At 38.7% G+C, this 23,017-nt stretch overlaps 1 protein-coding gene across 1 annotated transcript in view; it reads left to right on the forward strand.

The window, feature by feature from the left end:
• The first annotated feature begins 12,443 nt into the window (after positions 1-12,443).
• STXBP6 (syntaxin binding protein 6) overlaps positions 12,444-23,017 on the forward strand; it is a 101,281-nt gene continuing 90,707 nt past the window's right edge. The window contains exon 1 of the mRNA XM_017827396.1: positions 12,444-12,593. The gene's annotated coding sequence lies outside the window, so the exon portion shown is untranslated. The remainder of the gene's footprint in view (positions 12,594-23,017) is intronic.

A 23,017-nucleotide genomic window follows, 5' to 3' on the forward strand; every position in this document is an offset into this window, starting at 1 on the left:
AATCTGAATAAATATGAAATAAAAACTTCTTTATTATAGAGTCATAGGAAAATTTACTGACTTAACTAACATCTTGAACATAGAAAGCCCAATAAATATTGAGTGATTTTAATGTTTCTTTGCTTTGGACTGTCAGGATGAGTAGTTCTTCAAGACAGTTCCTTGAAGAGAGCTTGGGAGTATATAAAAACCACCAGAACATTTGGGTTAGACCAGTCACTGTTTGAGTAAATTGTTAATTTTTGAGTAAGTGATACCTCTCTTCTGGGTGCTGACTGGTGGAGAACTGAGAATTAAAAAGAACAGACACTACAGGCAGCATCAGATACTACTGGGGTAAGAAAACACAAGAGAGGATCCTTCTATATCCATCACTCACATTTGAACCAGTGAATGGCATCTCCTGGAATATTTTGTCAGATGATAAGCAACGGTGGGCAGATTCCAGAAATGTCAGCTGCCTACCTTATCGGTCAACAGGTGAACTCAGCACAGATTTATACGCATGGGCATCGACTCTTTCCTCTGGAAGCTGTCCCTTCACTGATGGCCAAACGACACTGCTCAGTCAGTATCATCCTCAGGGTCCAGACATTCCTTGTTGACAAGATAAACTGAATGTTTGTGAAAGAGACATCTGGTAGCCAGATGCACCAGCTGCACTGCCAGCTCTGCTCCCTGCCTACAACTCTGCAGTTTTTGGAGAAATAGAAGGTGTTCAGTGGCTGCACAGCTACATTCCCAAAGTCCAGCTGCTCTCAGGTTGCAGACCAGAAAGGCTTCTAAAGAGCACACTGAAATAACTGGGTTGAAATGTAATGGTGTCCTGATATCGATGTGGTCCTTTATCAGGAGCTATTTCTGCAGAGTTGAGCTAAGAAACAGGAGAGCCTAGGAAGCAGCTGCCAAAAGCCTCCTCAATGTGCCATGCAGATAAGCAGAGGAAAAACACCAGGCAATCTGGAATAGCTCCTGCATGCCCACGGAGTATGCAGATATAAATGCTACAGTATGTGCTTTCTGCATTCATACCTGATCCTCTTCAAATCTGTGCTACTTGGTGATCTGAGGGCACAGGGATCCCTTTTAAATGAACATGGATGTATGGCCCTAGGTACGAACAGAATCCTTTTGCTCCTAAACACTTTTCCCTAGTTTAATTTAGCTTTCTGTTACGTTAAGTACTCATTCTAGCTACAGTTTGTTGACTCAGAGTTCTCAGTATTAACACCTGAGAACAAAATCAGAAATCAGTATTTTGAAATCAAATGTGTTCTTAAAACTATAGAGAAATCTGTGAAGTTTTCAATTGACTTAATTTAAGCTGCCTTAACCTCTTAAAGGACACAGTGTAGTTATCTGTATGTCATTCTATGTATTACTGCACTCTAATGTGTTTCTTGGGGACAAGGTTTTACCATTATAAGTACTTGCATCTGCACTGTTGCACAGAAGAATATCAAACACATCCAGATAAAAGACAGCAGTTGAAAAGCAAAAATGTCTTTTAGATTTAGTTTACAGACTGTAAGCAGTAGGAGAGTGTTGTTTTTTTTAAATCCTGTATATATATATGAAAAAAGAAGCTGAAAAAAATTTTTTTTCCGGTCGTAGAAAAGTTTTTTACCAGTACACATGCAAAATATTCACTTTAATGAAAGTAAAATGGATAAAAATAAATTTGAGGAGAATACAAGATGAAACAAGAAGTAACTTCATCGAAATTAGGCAGCTACAAGAACAGAGCAAAGTCCAAGTGCACATTTCAGAGTAGGGCCAGCACACCCTGCAGAATATTTATCATTAACATGGATCATGCAACGGAAAAACACAAGTTAGCTGCAGTAATATTCTCATTCACAGAACACTAACTTCAAAAACTAGTGTTTGGATATTAACAAGAGTGTATTATTTAATGGTTTTCCTTAAAAGTCCTTTTCATTAGGCATTTTTGACCTGACTACTTTCTTCTACTTCCCCATTTAGGGGATCAAGTCTTAAGAGACAGTAGTTGCATAACATGAATATTTTCTTGCTTTTATTTTCTATCTTAAAAAAAATTTACCTTTAGACACAAAAGCAAACAAATACAACAAATATCCAACACTTTTTTTACTTAGACAAGATGGTGTCAATGAAAGCTGATCTTAGTACTGTTTATTTAGACACTAAAGTGCCCATAAAGGAGAGAATTTATCCTGTTTGCAGTGATATGCAGGTTAAAAATAGCATGGTAGTGAAACAAAACACATGATGACAATGTGCCAGATGACAACTAAATGGCCTAGAAATGGAATAGAAATGAATTCTATGTACAGTCATTTTTTCTCGGATGCTCTCATTTTCTATACAGATTTTCTTTTCTTAGTTATCGTCTGCTATAGCATGACTCAAAAGTTGAATAGTTAACAGAATCCAGTGTTAACCACAAGTTAGAGATAGGCTACTAAATCTGGAGTTGGTGTTTGAGGAGGTGGGAGGGATTGTTTTGTTCAAACAAATTCTAGTTTTTATCCATTAACTGTATTCATCATTATTTCTTTTAATTAACAAGCGAATTTGTAAAAAAATTACCAAAGAAAAGGCAATTCTAATATTTTGTATATCATTAGTTTAAATATCTTACAGGAAACATTTCTGCTAACACAACTCAGTGTGCTTTGAGAACTGAATTTATTCAAGAGATTGATTGGTTTTCATATTATCTCTTTTCTATCATAGACAGAATGTTTTACTATTTTTTTTCCTCCCTTAGTTTGCAGAAAGTAAAAGTTAGGGACAAGAAACAATATAGAATCCACTTTTTTAAAAAAAAAAATTATCAGAAGTGTTAATCATCAAGCCTAATTAAGATAAATCTTAAGTTGCAAAGAGATTCTGCCTAATTTATGCTAAGAAATGTTTATAAGGAATGTTAATAATGACATGAAAGGAAGTTAGTCTGACTATTGTTACTATTACACACAGAATAAAAGCTTTTCAGAATAAACTACACTTCAAAATTAGTCTGTGAGTATTCAGAAGAGCAAACTTCAAGTGCTTTGGAAATTTATAATCCTTCTTGTGAAGTTAACATCACTGGCCATATATAGGTGTGTAGTGAAATTAATTTTCTAATATTAAGGAAAAGTCAGGGATTTTCTTTTTAAATCCTCAAGATTATAAATTTTTGAAGTACCTTTCCATTACATATGCTCAAATCCTTCAAATGCAGTACTGTAAATACATTCACTTCTCCCTCCCCAAATTGATTATGTCTCTAAATATTGACTACGGCAATTGCATCATCATTTTCAGTATTTAAAGAAACCTGGTGGTGGTATCAATTGTATTATTTTGTAAGTGATTTCAGGTCAAAACCCATAGTATTGATTAGACTCCAGTTTTGAAAGAAACAAACACATGGAACATCAATTGCTTTATCTTCCTGTGCATATATGCGTGTGTGTGTCTGTGCGCACATGCGTAGCTGCTTATTTTTATGGATATGGTTTTACTAGTCCCCTGAGGGAATGGTGACATAAATCAGCTAATCATGAGTGCAAAATTATCCTTTGGGCATTTAATTCATTGTCAGAATACGCAAAGCCATTTCACCTAAATGATTTTTAAATTATTGAAGAGGCTGGGTACTATGCTATGTATGGGCTGAAAACTGATTTTCTTAAATACAAAATGGAATTCAGATGTTATTAAGTATGCATGCTTGCTGCTTTCCTTTGTTGTATGCAGTGAAATATTTTTAAAGTTGGAGATGTTTACAGTGCTGGAGCTGACTGAACTCCAAGGCTCTTCACTCTGAAGTAAGGATTGTGAGCTCTATTGCTTACAGTCTTGATAGGCAACAGAGGGTCCATGCCTTGAGTACATACACAGCTTTGCACTGTTTAGGTCTCACTGCAGATGGCTATTTCACCTTTGCAGAAAGTCTCAGGGACTTGTACTAAATGTTTGAAGACTGTGATTATTTCAGAAAGGTGATAATATTAAACAGTATCTCCACAGAAACATATGTGTACGTAGGATATAGATATAGCTATACATGTAAACATTAAAAAATATGTTTATTAAATAACTTAATAATTTCTTTCTTAAGACCTCTGATTTGATTCTTTCTGCCTCTGAACACAAGATTTAATTTATTGTCATTGATGTGGGCAACATATCTTACAGCTTTCAGGTTGTAAGAGGACTTCTACATAATAATCCTTACTATTCTAGAAAATCCCCTCATTGTCTAGTTGCATACAGTCCTATTCAAGCAACCTTTCCATACAAATTATGTCTAATGTAATTTCAGAACAATCTCTGGCACTGGCAACCAGTGAATCTCTTTTAGTGTTAAATACCTTAACAGAGCCTATGGCTGATTTTACTAGAAAGAGACTCAAATCTAGCTCTGAATTTAACACTATTTCACATATTAAGTCTATGATACAGAGAATTTTGAAACTATTTTCAAAATTAAAAAAAAAAATTCAAAAAAACTAATTTCAAAAGGCAGACAGATGGTCAGTTGTAAAAAACAAAGATAACCCCCCCCAGGAAAGTTATGTTAATGATATAAATTGTCAACACCATTGAAGGAGGAGTGTTGCACAATTATTTCCAGGACAGGTTTTTGTATCTGCCTTTTTCTGTATTTGTCAGGACTGGTTGCAGAAACAAAGATACAAAATAATTAGAACAACAAATCTCAGTTCCAGACAGTATAGCTTGGCAAGATTCTGAAGCTTCTCTAAGATTTATGTTCTTTCAATTTTTGACCGATGCTGAATCACTGGTCTGCAGATATGGATTTTCTGATTTTTATGGTTTTATTTGATGATTCTTATAAAAAATAAAAGCAGCAATATTAGTGAGTGAAAACTTTTTATATTTCAGTGTGTAATTCAAAAGCATGCTTTATCACTGTGTTCTGCTTATGATGAGTTTTTATAGGTAGAGGTTTCACTTTTTTTACAATTAATTGAGTCCTTGCAATTTTTCTTACTCCTTACTCCCACTTTGAAGATTCAGCAATACACAGTTTGAAAAGTTCCTTGAAAAATTTTATATAGGAGGTTACAGGAAACATAAGAAACACTCTCAGTCTTACCAGACATGATGACAGAGGATAGCTTTGCAGAATTTGCCACAGACTGGGTCCACCTTCTCATGTACCCAGTGCTGTGTCAGGATAAAACCTTCTCAGGCAGGTTTTGGATGTCTGTGCTGGCCTCAGACAGAGCCTTCTTCTAGTTCTTCAGGATGACACTCGAATCTAACTCACTCATGGAGAGTGGATCATCACTCTCATAACCAAGAATTTAGTTAAGTTGTATTTACATACAATACTGTAGTTGAGTATGATATTATTATAGATACATTATTATAGAATTAAAGTATTATAGTTACATCATAAATCCTGTTAAGAAAACAAGCCCCTCTTAAAAAAACCTGAAGTTGCAGAACAAAGTCTTTCCTGTTTCAAACCTAACAGCTGCTTCACAATCATGTCCCCATTTTTAAAAATTACTTCGAATTTTACATTTCTTTCTCATGTATATTATTTTATGCATTTAAAATGGTTCTTCAGGTCTGAGATGGAGTTTTTGGTATCTCTGGGCTTCACTTCCTCACTTGAAAATCTAGAGTAGACTTCATAGACTGTTATGCATGCCATTTGTCAAAAGTTGAAATAACTGTTTATTGATTTAGAATGTTGAATTTGAACTGTCATTACCTGTGGATTTTCCCTAACAGCACTCTTTACATCTTCAAAAATATCTATGATTACCCTGGGGCATACGTTATCCACAGCTCTCATCCAGGGCTCCACTTATACCAGCACATATATCTGTTATTCTCACAAGTAGGAAGTACAGAGTACTGTTGCATTTCTGAGTTGTAATCAGACATGAAGTATGAGATGCTCGCTTTTCAGTTACAATGGGTTCTAAGAAATGGATTCCTCTGTATTACCAATTTTCTCTGAAGATTTCTGTTTGCAGTCTTGACTTTCTCATAGGATTACACTTTAAACTGAATGTAACACTCTGGCTAATGTTTTTCCTTTTTTGAATTGGAATTTAGAGTGTGTGTATATGTATGTACATGTGTATATATGTGTATATCAGCTATTAATCCAGACAGTTGTACACACAAGCAAAAAACATTCAGCTAGCTTTCAGAGCTAACTGAAAAGCAAGGTCATTTGAACTTAATTTTATCATTTGCATATGAAAAAATAAAAGTCAGATTGAGGAGCCTTTGAAAAATTTGCATCTTCATAAACAACTGGGAAACCATCATATATTGATAAAAAGACTGTCGTTTTCAAAAATCTATTTTCAATGCCTCCTCCTGTACATAGTGTATCTTCAGTTATCTCTGTATATGGTCTTTAAAACTACTGCTCATTATCATCAAGTTATTTCAAATATAATGTTTCAAAAATAATATTAATTTAAGGAAAATATATTTAATGTACATTTTATACTTCAAATATAAAACCACATAATGGTTTAGACCTTAAACAAAATTAGGGTCCATAATCACTGTAATAATAAAAAATAAACTGAATGGTTTTCTGGAAGAACAAACTTTCCCAAAGCAATCACTTTTTTCTTTTCTTTTTTTTTTTATTCACAGCTGCAAGTTGAATAGAAAAGTAAACCTGTTTCTAAGAAAGGAACATATTTGTATTATGTAGTGTGGGACATGATTTAGGAAAGAATAATATAAAGCCAATAAAACATAATGCAAGTTCTTTGTACAGGCATCACAGTAAATTACCCAGTGCTGTTTGCTTTTTCTCCCCTTTACCATGAACGGCATTTTTCAAATAATTGCTGTAAACTTTCTAATTACTCTTCACAATAAAGCAAATAATTCTCAGTTGCAAAAATTTTTAAATTAACTGTCATGTAATCATGTTCCTAACCTTTCTAAAGTCCTTGGATGTCATACTCAGCCCCATGATGTTCAACACTAGTCTTCACATTTCTATGACTATTAAGTGATGATAAACAGTAAGGCATGCAAATGATATATAATTGTATGTTGCATTCCCCATAGCATATTACAAATCACGCCAGAATTTCTGTGGTCAGGTCATATACTTTGTTAGGCCAGGCAGCATGTGATGTCACTCCCCTGATAATCATAAACATTTTGCATAGATTTTATCTGCTGTTCAAAAGAAACATGTAATTATTGACTAGGCCAACCAGATCTAATAAAATAATAGGGACTTCCAAGTCCTATAAGCATGCACCAATCAAATCCCTTTAAAGCTTCCACTGCTACCTGACCCACTGTATGTCTTTTCAGAAAAGTGCATCTTTTCCAAAAAATTAGGAAAATATCACAAACATTTCCAAGATCTCTGAGGCTCACTTGTGCCCCCACCTCCCCTCCTCAGCCTTGCTGTGTGTCTACAAACTTTCTGAGATATCACTGGTCAATGAAGATCATTCTTTATCTGTTTCTAACATAGTTATTTTTAAACTGGTCCATGCATATTCCAGTATCTTCACTGTAGGAAGTAGGACAGTTCTAATCTATCCCAGTAATCAGGGATTTGGATTTTCCACACATAGATACACACATATATCTATTTGTGTCTCTACATATCTTGATATTATCTTAATTAGATTTGAATTAAGGGCTATTTCTTTTGGGCAGTGCTCATACATAATGAAATATTTTAATCTTCTATTGGCAAGCTCAGAGGAGACCTGAGTTTGCAGTTAGAGACACTGCTTTTAATGTAAACAAGAAATGAATAAGAAAATATCAGTGAAGAGACAGAGTGAACAGAAAAATTATGGTGAAGTATTATTTAGCTTTTCGTGGTGCTTCATTTTGTCTGTCTTAAAGAAAGATAAAGCCATCTTTCGACTGTAAAACAGCATCCTCCACATACTGGACTTTTACTGATATTTTTAAGTATTGAAACTTTCTGCTCTTGTTTTAAGGTGCTGTAAGATGAGAGGCCCACAATGAGATACCTGCTTTGCTTTACGTTTCCTATAGATCCTGCTGTGGAATATGCCATATCCACGCTGTTTTCTATTAGGTGTTTTTTGCTCAGTCTGGCTTGCTTTCCAGGCTCAATCCTTTTGGTTGTTTTTTCAGCAGCATAGAAGGAACACTTTCAAGAATGTATTTGGAGTGGAGGGGGAGGTGGGGAGAGGTGTCTTTTTTTATGTGGGAGAGGAAAAGTCCCAAAGATAAGAGAGAAGGAATGCCTCCTTTGCTACCTGCCAATACTTTCTGCTGCTGAAAGAAGTGCAGAATTTTTGAATCCTCCCTCCATGGGTAAGAAATGGGTGGAAGCAATTTGTTAAATGACCTTACTATCACCGAAAAGTCTCTATCTATAAATACAGACATCAATTTTGCAGTGCATAGATACATAATGCTTTTCTTGCAAACATTAGTAAATCATACTAATTCTGTGGACCAAGTTGTACCAAATTTCTTTTTGTTAAGCAACACTTGCTAATACTGAAGACTTCCAGAACAAAATAGAACTCAGCAAGGATGATGGGAAGTATACTTTTATGTTAAAAATTTATTTGTACGTTTTACAAAAATACACATGCAAATCTGTCCATTTACTTTTGTACCTATGGATGCATTCTTTCATTATTTGAAAAAGTGATACTGTTTATTTGATTCTGAACAAAAACTAAAATCAGAGTTATGGTTCTTCAGATGACACACTGGGGACATGCTGTAATTCTGTAGTATACATGCATTTGTCAGAGATGAGTAGTTTCTACTATTACCTATCTTGCACAAGGTCTTACCCTGCCTGCCATCAGCTCTCCACAGAGCCCACCTTTTGACTCTTCAAGACTGGCTGCTTTCCCATTAGGCAACAGGAATACTGGCTACTCTAGAGACTGCCCCCGCCATCCACCCAGTTCGCTGACTCCCCTTACTTTTAATCACAGACTTGGTGGATTTGCCATGAGGGGTTTTATAATCTGAGGGCTAGAATAATTACCTAGAGGAGCAGCATATGCAGATGACATCAGAACACAGTTTTGGCTCCTATAGCACTGTAGACTGAGAAATCCAAAAGTCCAGGACATAGCACCCCTCTCTATGCTTTGTATCATGCACTTTCTTACAAGTCATTATCTCTGTCTTACAACTGTAAAGCACTTAAATTGCTTAATGACTTTAGCTATGCACTAAGCATGAATTCCAGGGCTTGTCATTAGCCTTGCACATTCAGTTTATGCTACATGTCTTTAGATATTATGTTTAAAAATTATTCCCTATATAATACTTTAGGTGTCCTGCACTGTTAGTGCTGTAAGAGACTGTAGACATCCAGCTCATTAATCCCTTAACAAGTTGTTTATCAGTGACATTCTGGCAGTTCAGCTGCATAACTATAATAGTCAGACTTCCTGCTCTCTAGGCCTGCATGACATTTCTTAAGCCTAAAATCTGAGGTCACATTTCTCAGGAGCAGTTTATTATCTAAATGTAATTTTAAGTATCTTGCACACAAGTCATTTTCACAGCCTCATGTGTTCCTGGAGCAAAGAGTAAGTTTTGCTTTTGAATGCTCAGTTTTAGACCCAGATAACCAGCAGTATCTCTATTTGACCTCTGTTCTGGTGGAATTGATGGCAAGTGAACCCCTCTGAATCCAGACCTCCCTCCTGATCCCACATTACAGGACATACAGGCAAGCTCAGTTTGTTTCTCAGGTCTCACTCCTGCAAACACCATGTTCTCAGAGATGTGCTTTGGTGCAATTATTTAAAATGGTTTAAGACAATATCACTTCATCGGTTTAAGCTCTGCCTCCTGGCCAGAGATTGCTGCAAGGAACGTGTAGGTTAGAGGTGAGGTTTGTTTGTATTGAGATAATAGACTATGAATTGGGGCAGGAGAGACACAAACACGTCCTGTTCTACTATGAAGATAGTAAGCTCTGTGAAGAAGTCTGGCATACTGCTGTGGGCATTAACCTTTCAAATTTATTCAATTAACTGAACTCCTTTATATAGTTGACTGACAGATCTTTTTTGTGTTGTTTAGGGCTACTTCCAGGTGTAAATCCACTTGCTTTCCTAGACCCATTTGGCATGAAGGCTGAAGTCTGCTGGACAGTTTTGGTGTGCTAAGTCTGTCTAACTAATAAATTTATCCAGTTGTAGGAGGAGAACAGTGGCCTAGAACAAGCATGCCACTCAGCCTGACAAGCCCAAGGACATTAAAAAAGACATTTTACAAGAACACTACATGTCATTAGAAATGACAGGCTATATGCTTAAATACAAACTCAAGCCCACCAATACAACTTAGCATTTCTAGCAGCAACAATCCAGTTACCAAAGTTAAATACTATCAGTTCAAAAGATGATGGAAGCAAAAATGAGACACATTTGAAAGGTTTGAGTAGCTGCAAAAATAAAAGCTGGACTTCAAACTCTACTCTTATCTAAAACACATTGCCTATGTATTACATACATTGTGAGAACCTGCAAGGAGAAAAAAAAAAACAACAAAAAAACCCAAAACAAGAGAAAAAACAAATTAACAAAAAGAAAGAATGCCCCAAAAAAACCCACCCCAAAGCCCATCAAACCACACGAGAAAGAGAACGGAAAAGGGTTGAAAGGCTGAAGAGCTGAAAAGTGTCATTATTAGTGTTCCTAAATGTATATCCAGCTTTTCTTTCCTTGGTTTCCCGAATCAGGCAATTAAATAACCATTGCAACTTCAGTGTTACTAGTCTGTGTGGCTGTGGAAAAATTAGAAAATGACATTTTAAAAGGCTTGGTATTTAGAAGGTAGATAAAAATGGATCACGTATCTGGATGTTCCATAGTTCATCTTTCTAAAAACCGTCATGATGAACTCTTTGAAGGTCTCAATGCTCAGAATCATCAGAAAAAGAAAAGAGTTACCTTTTTTCCAATTTTGTCTTTCATAACTGTGGCCTGTTCTCCCTGTTCTGTGTTCATGGCTGTACATCTGGCCTGAAGTCCATGGATGCTGGAGACGTCGAACTCCAATGACAACTAGATTTACACAAAAAAGTTGCTTTGATTTGAAAAATTGGTTTTAATAAACAGGGACAACTGAGGGCCACTGGGGGTTGAACTTCTTTATATATATGATGGGAAGGCATTTGTGGGAGGCTGTGCCCTACAACAAAACTAGATAGGCCTGTTTCCATGATATCCATGCAAAATTTATTGAAATTAATATGAGTCATTAAACGGATTTCAGAGTTTTCTAAGACAGATCTAAAGGAGCAGCAATACAACTGAGTGTAATGGTTTGAAAAACTGAGGTTGTAGTGAACTGCCGCTATGTAACATCAAAAACGTTAGATTAAATCACAGAATCAAAATACACACACCCCAAGCAAACAATCAGCTTACATTTTCATCAACCAACGGAAATCGTACCAACTATATTTCATACACAAAAACTCAGGTTACAAATTAAACATTCTAAAATAAAGTACAAACATATTTTGCTATGTTAGGAATGTTTATTTTCTCACTAACTAACTTATTGTTTCCAAGCATTACGTTCCCAGCACTGCCACAGTGAACACAAAGCAATTCCAGCAATGTGGCCCAGGATCTGGACACCTCACTGATACCCAATGTAGAAAGTACAGTAGCAGCACTTGTTTCCAGTCTTACCCTCCGGGTGTGGAGTAACAGCCCACTGTCATTTATTCGAAGCCCGAAGCTTTTAACAGAAGGTAATGCCTTTCAGGGAGTTCACTGGGGGATCGAGCAGGCATCCCACACCTGACCGATCCCAGGCTCTCCGTGCTTTGGCGGTGCTTTACCCGCGGGCCACGAGGAAGAGCAAGACCCGACTCCCGCTCCGCGGGCTTTCTGTGCCAAAGTGTGAACGTGTTTCTGTTCTCAGCACGTTTCGCGCTGCAAAACTCGTGAGACACCTAAAAGGCCGCTTTATGCATTAATTTTGGAGGTTTGCCCGTCTAGACTCTAAACCCAAGCTCCGGGCGCCTCCGCCCGCTCCAGGGGCCCTGGCTGGCCTCCCTTCGGCCGCGGCGGCGGAGGGCGCGCGCCGGCCGCTCCCGTGCTGCCGCCGCCGCCAGCCCGGCTCGGCGGCGGCCCCGCGGAAACAGCGCGCAGTTCGCGATCGGCAGCGTTTGGGATTTGCTTGTTCCCTCCCTTCAGCAATCCCAAACTCCGTGTCAACGCGCTTATTTCCTCCTGCCTCCCAAACCAGCTTCCTGCCCGCGCTGCTGCTGCTGCTGCTGCTGCTGCTGCTGCTGTTGCTGCTGCTTCTCGCCTACACCACCCGCCCCGCCGCGCCGCCGGTTCGCGGGCGGCCCGGGACGGTGGCGGCGGGGGCGGGGGGCGGCCCGCGGGCGGCCCCGATTGGCGCAGCCGGCGCACGTGGGCCCGCCCTCACGCCTCGGCGCTGGCAGCGCGGCTGCCGCGGCCGCGGGGCACGGCACGGCGGGGCTAGGCACGGCGGGGCAGGACAGAGGAGCGCACGGAGCTTTGCTCCGCGCGGGTCCCCGCGCACCACCCGCGGCGCTGCGGCGAGAAGAGGGAGAGGAGCCAAGCAGAGCCTGCAGAAAGGTGGGTGCGAGGGCGGCAGTCGCTTGCTGCGGGTTGCGGTGGCCGTGGGGTGGGCGGGGGCGGCGTGCCCACCGGTTCCTTCGGAGCTGCGCCGCGCCCGCCGCGTTGGCGCTGCCGGCTGCCACGGCGCCCGCCGGAGGAGCTCTCCCAGGAGCGGGGCAGCGAGTTAACGATTAACTCCGCGGTGGCGTCCTCCGCCCCGACCCGGAGCCGGGAGCACCTGGGCGCCCTAGGGGTGCCGGGCCGAGGCAGCTCTGCACCCTCGGGGCGAGGCGCTGTTCCCGTGCCGCGGGCGGGGGCGGCCGCCGCCGGAGCTGCGGAGCTCAGCCGGGGCGGGCGGTGTGTCCGGCAGCGCAGCCCCTGCCCGCGCCGTCGGAGCGGTGGGAGCGGAGCGGCGGGGTGTCCCGGCCCTGCAGCCCCCCCGGCAGCAGGTTTTGCTTGTACGCCGACCCCACAGTCCGCGTTGCCGGGAGCCGCTGGGCGAGTGGGGAAGAGCAGCACAGAACCGGCCAGCAAACGTTAAGCAGCTCTACGGGTCCTCTTCCAACACGATGTTTCAGGAGTAACCTTGACAGTGCAGTGAAACGGCCACTGCCACCATCCCCGCCTTCTGTTGGAACCAGCTTTGGGAATGGAAAAGTAAAACCTACAATAGCTGTCGTCTTTATCCATTTGTGTTGTGCTGATGCTGATGGAGTCTGAAGTTCAAGGAAATATTTACCATTATTTAGAGAAATGTGGGGTTTTTTTCATCATATTGTGCCCCCTGTCAAGCAGAGGAGCTTAAGTTTTAGGAATTTCATCAGTTTGCAAACCTCTCTATCTTTTTCTAAATATAAGCTGTCTTTTAGGAGATCTTCAACTTGACTGTTTTCCTTTAGTGAGTCAGAGCTAGTGTTATGGCTTTTCATTGCTTGAACAGGCTTCACAGACCATGACACCTCTCTTAAGAGTTTTAAGAATTGTTGCTCATGTGATGGGGATCATCTGGGAACTCTGCCTAATGTTACTGAGGCAGACAGGGCCTTATCTTTTTCCATCCTGAAATACTGGAAGATGGCAATAAGGTATCTTGTTTCTCTTTTGATTATGGCATCTAATCAATGCTGTGGTTTCCAAGCACCCTTTAACTCTGTTTTTTTTCTGTAATGGTAGTAAGTTCTTTTAATGAGGCCCTAAGAACTCCAAACATGGTAGTTTTTTTTTTTTTAAGTAATAAACACAGAAGAGATACTTGTGGTAGTTTGAGTGCAAGTAATCATGATGGTGAACTGGGATTTTTTTTTTCCCCTCACCTTCTGTGAATATAAATTTACAACTTCTTGCCCCTAGGAAGAATGATCCCCTGTGGGGTTGATGCTAGTCTGCTTGGTAAATTTCTTGAAAAAGTTACTTTCAATGAAATGTTTTAGCATCTTTCTGCCTGGGGGAATGCAGTTATGGTGTAGTCATGCCACACTAATTTCCCTTCTGTATACTGTTGGTTTTTTATGAGAATATACCTTAAAAGTTGGATGGCACCTTTAAAGATGCACTAAGGGAAAACAATGAAAGTAAAAATTACTGTGACATTTTGAGGTAGATTCCCAAGGTGAAGGAATTTTCAGGTGGGAAAATAGCCTAGGAAGAATTGTACTGTGGAAAGAAGGGGGTGTTTTATGCCTGAGTAAGAGTGATTGCTGTGGAGACTGAGTTTGCTCTTTACTTGTACATGTTGATTCCTCCTCTCCATTTCATTTATCTCCACGTTTCTGACTGTGTCTCTAGGCATGGTCTGGATTTGAACATCTAGAATCAGGGAAGTGAGATGATAATATAGTAATATGTGCTATAGAAGGCCCAAGAGAGAAGTATTTTACATTTTTTTCTTCCAGATTTATTGATGTTCAGATCATCTCACTCTTGTGTGCATGTGGGGCATATGCTATTTATAAAATCCTCAGTATGAAGATTTTCCTTTTTCCCTTTAGGTTGAATATTTTTTCTTTGCACTACTTCAGGCTACTAATACTAGAAGTTCACTTCTCAAGATAGATTCATCAATAGATACTTCTTGTGCTTGTATTGTTGTTACTAGATTAAAGTGTATGTTTTAGAGAATTTAAAAATACCTTTTTTAAAAAATGCTGCTTAGAAAACTATATGGGATGAGACATCTTCTATTTTATTATGAATAAAATTCTGTGAAATGCCAACTGGAAAATAGTAACAGTTAGTCCGTTCTGGGGGGAGGCATGCTGTCTAAATAATAGTGCATTTGTTCCTTTGTAATTTAATGTCTGTTTCCAGTGAATAGCTGGTAAGCTAATGTTGCCAAGGTTGTAAAAAAGTGTTTTAATCACAGTTTTGGAAGCCTGTATTTGGATAACATGATGGTAAGACAAACATGTCTTCTGTTTTTAATCAGACAGGAATGTTATAGCTAAAATGTGTACAGAGACAAGTCAAGTCCTTCAAGAGAACACTCAATTTGCCTAGTCTTTGATTGGTGGTCTCTAGCGATGTTGGGGATTTGAAAAATGGATGAACTAAAAAACCTTGGCATTAATTTGTGTAGTAGCCAGATATGCCAGTGTATTCATTAATATACTTTTGCATATGACTGCAGCAGGCAGTGCTAACTGTATAGAAGCATGTTTAAATTTAGGCTTTAGGGTTGTCTACTTGTTGTTTTGAGTCAGGACATTCAAACTAGGGTTAATCTAGTATCTTATCAGTACTAACAAACAGTGCCTGATTGTTTCTGGTTGCTTCTTGTGTAGCATTCCTTGGTTATACAGATCTTTAATATGGAACTACTAAACCTTTTTTTTTTTAATCCCCAACAAATTTCTTAAACTTGGAGAAAAGGAGAGGAAAATAGTAACAATAATTCAGACCAAAAAATATGTTAACAAGAGAAGGAACTATTGGTTTTCCTGCCCACATAATGTCATGGAACATTTAGGCTGTGATGTTTTTGGCTGGTTTTAGGGGAGTGGGAAGAAGGACATTGCCTCTTACTGCCTTTTTATAACTCCTCTAGGTAATCTGCTAGCACCGAAATGAATGATGGTTTCTCAGGAGGCAAATGGATTTTTGAGGTTATATGTAGCAGAAATAAACTCATGAAATGTATTCACTGGATAACTGAGGGCCAAAAAGAGACCAGGCCATTTAACAAAATAATTGTATTCAAACTCTTTCAAAACTGCCACTACCCTCTCTCCATCCGAAAAATCTATTTCTGGTAGTCTGTTTTCTTTTTCAAGTATACATTCGTCGGAGACTCAGTTGACTTTTGGCATGTGTTGTTCATTGTGGTGCTCTAGAGCTCATAGTTGAAAGTTAAGCTGCCTTTTGTTCTCTTTTAAGCTTAGGCAGACATCGTCTGCTGAGGTCTTTGACACAGACAATGCTGTGGGGCTTCTTTGTTGTAAGTATAAAAGATAGCAATTCCTTTGCAAATGGGATAGCGTGCTTTCCCTTTCATAATTGTTCTTGGCATATAGTGTTGGGAAAAGATTCCTGCTATGCTGAAGGTCTGGGAGCAGTTTGGACCATAATGTTCCTGGAAGGGTGAGCTGTGTTCTTTAAAAGATAGCACTTGTATTGGATTTCTGTTGTTTGGAAGACCTTGGTTTATATATATGTGTATGTTTAATGTTGTCAGCCTCAGACTTTCACGTGTAGATAGTGGTAATGCAATGTCACTAGCCCAGGGGAAAAAATCTAGACATTTCTGTTCTGTAACATTTTGATTTCCTTAATAAAACAGGAGCATTGGAAGTGTTTAAGATTGCTCAGTGATGCAGAATTCTTACCAGTGGCTCTGAACGTGAGTTATTAGAAGTTTTACTGTGATTAACTGATATGAATTAAAGTCCAGCACTGAAAGCTGAATTTCTTTTTTCTTGCCCTTTAAATAAACTTCTGGTGTTTTCACTTCATTATCTCTTCTTAGAGCTTGGGTGTGTTTTTTATATATGTGAAGTTTCCAAGTAGCCTAAAACACATAATGTAGTTATAGCCAGATCTGTTAATAATAGGGAAACCCCAAAATTACATATATATGTATGAAACACTTAGAATGGAGAGACTTTGCAAAGCAGATTTCTGGATAGGTTGAGTTTTTCTTGTCTGTGCATAAACCAATTCAATTAAACCTGTATCACTAATAAATAATAAACTTGTTTTGGATTAGATTTCAGTATAAGAAGTTCATCTACTACTTCAGTTAAGCTGAACCAAAATAAGCACGGTTAAATTATTAATAAAGTTCTGCTGCTGCAGAAACAATTCCTTTTGCTTGAAGCATCACCATAAGGTAAAATTGGAAATGTCACTTTGATAAAATTTGGTGTTTGCCTGCAATTCATCTGCAAAAAAAAAAAAATACTTACAGTTTTTTCTTGGTAATTGGGCTGGCCAACAAGTTTGTTATTGATTCATTTTGGGTTAGGGTCTCCCTTTTCAGAAGCAGTTCTGTCCTCTGCATGCAGGCTTCTGTATCTTGCAATTACTTGCTTACAGAACCAAAACAGTAATTCCCTAAGTTTACATACTGGTTTTTTTCAGTATTTTTCAGTTGCAAAATTGAAAAGTAATTCAGTTTTGTTTCTACCTTTCCACTTGCTAGTGTATTTAAGAGGAGGGGAAGAATAAACAATTGGCCATATGCAATCCACACTTGGAAACTCCCTCTTGGTAATTAATAGAAGTAGTGGGATGTTCACAAGCTTTCTCTTGAATCGTTTGCCTTTGTGGGCGATTATCTGAGCATATCAGCTTTCTGTATTCACTTAAAGGGACACAGTGCTCAGTTCAACATCGTTAATCATATATAGAAACAAAGAATATGATCAATTATTGACAGATTAAAATTACACTGCTAGAGTGAGTTCCTGTTAGTTCATTTATTTTCTTGAGCTTTTATGGCAGGCTCCTGACAGTGTAATAAAGTGTTCAAATGCTCTGATATGCCCAGAGGTCAGTGACTAGTCTGTTAGCACCTTTATGACTTCAATATAAATATGGCAAAGAATTTTGTGGAGTGGGAATTTGTTCAATATAGGTTAACAATCAACTCTACCCTCTAATAGCATACACTTATTACTCTGTAGGATTCCATGTTGGGGCCTTAGTCTTTCAGGCAACATGCAGTGGAGAAGGGATGGATGCTCAGAGGAGATGTGCTTTGCTCATGCCTGGCAATGCAAAGGGGCTTCTTTCTGACTTCCTCGTGACCATCAATTCCATCCTGATAGGCATCCACTGCAGATGGGCTCTGTACCTGTGGCCTTTGACACTTTTTTTCATTGAATGAAAGTTACAAGATGCAAAGAGACAAAAAAGTGTCTGGTATTGTTCCATAGGGAAGGACTAACAAAAGAATTTGTGTTCAGCTGCCCTTAGTCTCTTAAGGACAGATTTAAAGGTAGGTGTTGAAACTCAAAATTCATAAATTAGTTTTGTAATTTTAAAATCTATATGCTGAAGTGTTTGCCTGAACAAAGCAGTCTGACTTTGAAATACAAAAAACCCGAGAAGAACACAGAATCATAGAACAATTGAGGTTGGATGGGATCTCTGGAAGCCTTTTTTTTCAATTATATCACACCATTTTATTTAGAAGAAAAGCTGAGTTAAGATTAGCTTGTTTTGGACAGTGCTCTTGGGCACATGGTGTGATTCTTGGGGTTGTCTGTGCAGGACCAGGAGGTTGACTGATCCTCGAGGGTCCATTCCCACACAGGGTATTCAATAATTTGTTTTGGGAGATGTAGAAAGGAAATTGCTGCTTGTAAATAGAGGCTCACTAGTTATGAGGGGATATCAAAGAAAGGAGACTTTGTTTTGTAGGGAGACAGCTGAGTGAGGTCAGAGAGGCATTAACAAATGGAATTGAGTTTGCTACTAGAACTGAAGTTTTCCTAACTTATGTTTTTTTGAGCCTTCTTAAATAGGAACCTTTTCAGAACCATCTTATATTGTGCCCAAGGTATTTATTTTTGTCTTGATCAGTATGGAAGTTCACTTTCAGTGTGTTCTTTGGGCAACGATTATTCTTGACTGATTTTAGTAAAACTCACAACTTAAGAGAATTGAAATAATGTGTCAGTTGTTCATTTAAATTTTGAAAACATCAATTTTACTGTAGCCTGTGTACATTTGCAGCTGTTCAGAAGTGACTGTCAGAGAAGCAAAGTGATTCAACGGCATATGAAGTGCTGGATGCTTCTTACATCGCTGCTAATGTAGTATGATCTATATTTGAAAAACGTAAGCAAGAGTGAATGTTTTAAATATTTTTTTCTGGATGACAAACTAGTTTGGCTATGATATCAGAATGAGGTTGCTCTAAGTTAGGGTATTTGGATTGCTTTCAATTTACCAGGACCTGAAATACACATACAGAAATTCTTGATTTAAGTGTGTGTTTTGAAGTTTCAGACTTTATTTAACTCCAGTGGAAACTAAAGGCTGTAGTTGACTTCACTGAGACTTGAACAGAGCAACTAGGCGTGCTTTATCCCATGGAGCTGCTTTCTTTTTCTAGTTCCTATACATTTAGTTAGGCTTCAAACATTTATTTAATATGTAACTGTGGGACTTAAGTGACATGTTTCTTAGATACTAAGATCATAGTTACAGTACATAATCTATTCTTGAAATACCCAAATCTAAGATTAAGGATTTTTCTTAGGTGATTGGTTGTATCTTGAAAAATTGTTAATTAACCTGCAGTTTGGACACAGATTGCATTTGTGATTCAGTCTGGGCTTAAAATTGGAGTCTTTTATGTCAATCCTTGCATTGACTCTTGTGAGTCAACACTGTCTACTTTAGGTACATGATTATCCCGTGACCTGAGATGTCCATGTTTCCTGTCTAGTCAGAGGAAGGAGTTTGAAGCCCTGAAGGCATAAATTGCAGCATTATAGTTTCACAAAATAGTAATGACATTACTTCAGTAGGCAGTATTAAAAAGCATGAACAGAAATAGCTTTTATGTGAGTTGAGAGTAAGGCAATACAATTTTGTGACTGTACCGTGTTAGCTGAAGCAGGCTATGTCTGTTGGGTTACAGCTCATCATGGCATATGACTGTCCTTGCATGCCCCAATTTATCATGTATTGTGGATGGTTCTTGTCCTCAGCCCAGGGGATTAGTTGCATGGGGATGTCTCTTGAGAAAGCTTTGTGAAGGTAAGATTATTGATTATCTCTGAAATTCCTCAGGATGAAGTTAGGACCTGTAAGTTAATTTAATGGTGCGATGGAATCTCAAATATGACATTTAACATCTTAAAATAAAGATAAATCCCATGTGTCCAATGATTTAACTCAGAGCACTTATCTGACCAAAGGTTAATATGCCAGCCCCTAAAGGATTAAGAAACCAATATGTGTATACCTTGATTAAGGAATCTAGTAGATGCGAGCTATGTAAAGGGCACCTTCGGATCCTCAGAAGAATTTCATAAAAAGCTAGTTTAAAGTTCTATTCAGTTGTTAGACAATGTTTAATTTTAGGGAACAAAAAGTAGGCTATTAAAATATTTTAGACTTTGGTAACTTTTAATTAATTTTTTTTTGGTAAAAATTATACATCTTAATCTACTAAAAAAAAACCTTTAAAGATAACATCTGCCAGCTAAGAAATATCTTGATTCTATTTACTTTATTCCATGAAAGAAAAACATATATGTGTATATAATTTACATATAATGCGTGTACATACACCCTCCCTCCCCCAGTGGATTTAGTCATATCATATAAACAACACTGCCTTAAACTGTTTTTTTTTTAGATGGTTGTTCTCGTGAAAGAGACAGTAATGTTTTGAAGTGAGAGTAGAAGTACTTATGATGGTTCCAGATATCTGGAAGTATAACCCTGCAGTCTAGCCCTGCTTCTAGTTACTTCTGTATAAATCTTTTCGTTCTTATAGAAATGACTGCTTACTTGTGAAAGTGGGCAGGTCTGGGCTGAGACAAGGCTTCTTCCTGTTGTCCTTCCGCACTCCTATTAGGGAGGTAGTAAGAACATATTTTCACCTCTGCTTTCTGTTTCTTGCAACTAGTTTATTAGGGAGCTGACTTGGTTTTCTGGATATTTGTGTAAGTAAAACTGGGAATTCTCCAGTAATATCAGACATTTGTTTATTTCAAATTTGTCCCCTATGGAAGCTTGTGAGGCAGGGTGTAGTCAAGATGCTGAAATAGCTTGTGATTAGTTGCTTGTTTCTAACAGTAATAGCTGATACCTTCAAACTATAACTTTAAAATACTGACTGTTTTTTTGTGTGAAAGTAGTCTTGTTACTTATTTAACAGCTAACTGTGCAGTTTCATTTTTTTGTTCTTTGTATTCCATTTAAGTTACAGTGAAAAGTGCAGGAATGGATTGTCTTTACCAAATAACCCAGGTACCACTTTGAGTGCTATGTTAGGCTTCCTTACAGCCCCCTCTGAGCAGTGATCAAGTTGAGGAATGCGGTTGTGCAACTCTGTAACACAGACCTGGTTGTCCCACAAGTGCTTAGCAGATGCTGAACTCTCCCATACATCCCTGAGCTGGGTGTGGCAAACCCTCATTTGCTGCTGAAGGAAATGACCTAAAGTTAGTTTTATAAGGTCATATTCTAAGGTAAAACTGTGATAATAATGCATTTCTAGTTCCTTTTTTATAGATTATGAGTGTAACAGACTTTTTCTTTTAAGCAATTTGGTGAAAGACTTGTAATCAACTCAGTGTGCATTTGAAGTACCTGCGGTATTAGAATTTGTGAATTTATGCCATGGAGAATCTTGCCCAGTGTTTAACACAAACTTCTTCCCCTTTCCAGTTTATAACAAACCTTATACTTAGGTTTCTAAAGTACAACAGGCAGTGATGTATGTGGAACTGTTTTTCTATCTCTTTCATTGTGCACCTGTTGTGTCTTTCTCTGACATAGTTCGTGCATGTGCCCTGCACATAATCTGTGCATGTCTCTACACAGAAGTAAATGAAATTTCACAGATGGAGCAATAAAAACCACCCTTGTGAAGGTGTACTGTGTGGGTATTTCTGGGGGACCTGGTTTGGTAGCCAGTTACATAAGTGCATTTACTCACTTCCTGCTGGTGACAAAGCATTAAATCCTGGGTTATTTTTCTATATGTACTCCACACTATGTGGATTTAATTTCATGTTCTTACAACATAGGCATGTCTGACCTTCAAGATGTGCCCAGTTTTGACGTGAGTACTCATATTTATTTTTGCATTTTCATTTAAACATTTGCCCTTTCTCCCTCTCCAAAAGGTTGGTATGAGGTAGGGTTGACAGTTGATGTCTGTTACGACTTTGAAGGGACTTTGTTCTTCTCATAGAGGGGTAAGTACATAATTTTGCTTGCAATAAGAGGAAAATCCTTTTTTTTGTCATTCAGTGAGCTACTGAGGAGGGGGTAGTAGGGATCAGAAAAGTAGAAACCAAACTGTGATATAATGTATTGTAGTAAGTTATTCTGAATAAACTTTTCTGAAAAGGTGTTTATCTGATTAATGAACCAGTAGCACTGGTTCAGCTGTCCTCCTTGGACAAAGGCTCAGCTGTGTCTAATCTCTGTCTAATATCACTCTTTTGTTTTCTGCCTTTATAATTTTACCTGTTTTTTCAGCATTTCTCATTATTTCTCACCTTCTTGACCTTTTTATGTGTCTTTAATCATGAGCCTTCTCTCTTTCAAACCTCATTTAACAGTTCCCTTGGACTTCTTAAGGGACTTCATATATGTATATTTCCCTGCTGTGCATCACCTTAAACGTTAACTTTGGCATCTTTGGACAAAAAACTTTGACTAGAGATTGACTTCCTTCATTGATAGGTGAGTTCTCACCTTTCCTCATGTTCTTATTTCCTTATCTAAATAATCATACTTTTCTAGCTTGTCTTAGAAACAAGATAACTTTTGGGGAGAGTAAGATGTGACCCAGGTGACTGGAAAAGGGGAAACATTGCACCCACCTTCAAAAAGGGTGGAAAGGAGAACCCTGAGAACTACTGATCTGTAAGTCTCACCTCTGTGCCTGGGAGGGTCATGGAACAGATCCTCCTGGGAGCTCTGCTGAGGCACATGGAGAACAGGAAGGTGATGTGGAACATCCAGCATGGCTTCACCAAGGGCAATTCCTGCCTAACCAACTTAGTGGCCTTCTGTGATGGGGTGACTTAATCAGTGGACAAGGGAAGGGTTACAGATGTCATTAATGGACTTCTCTAAAGCCTTTGACACAATCCCCCACAACATCCTTCTCTCTGAATTGGAGAGAGATGAATTTGATGAGTTGGACTGTTGGATGGATAAGGAATTGGTTGGATGGTCACATTCAGAGAGCAGTGGCCAACTGCCCAGAGTCACAATGAACGTCAGTGACAAGTGGTGTCCCTCAGGGG

This window comes from Lepidothrix coronata, unplaced genomic scaffold (genome assembly GCF_001604755.1).
Source record: "Lepidothrix coronata isolate B3197 unplaced genomic scaffold, Lepidothrix_coronata-1.0 Scaffold138, whole genome shotgun sequence".
Lineage (NCBI taxonomy): Eukaryota > Metazoa > Chordata > Aves > Passeriformes > Pipridae > Lepidothrix > Lepidothrix coronata.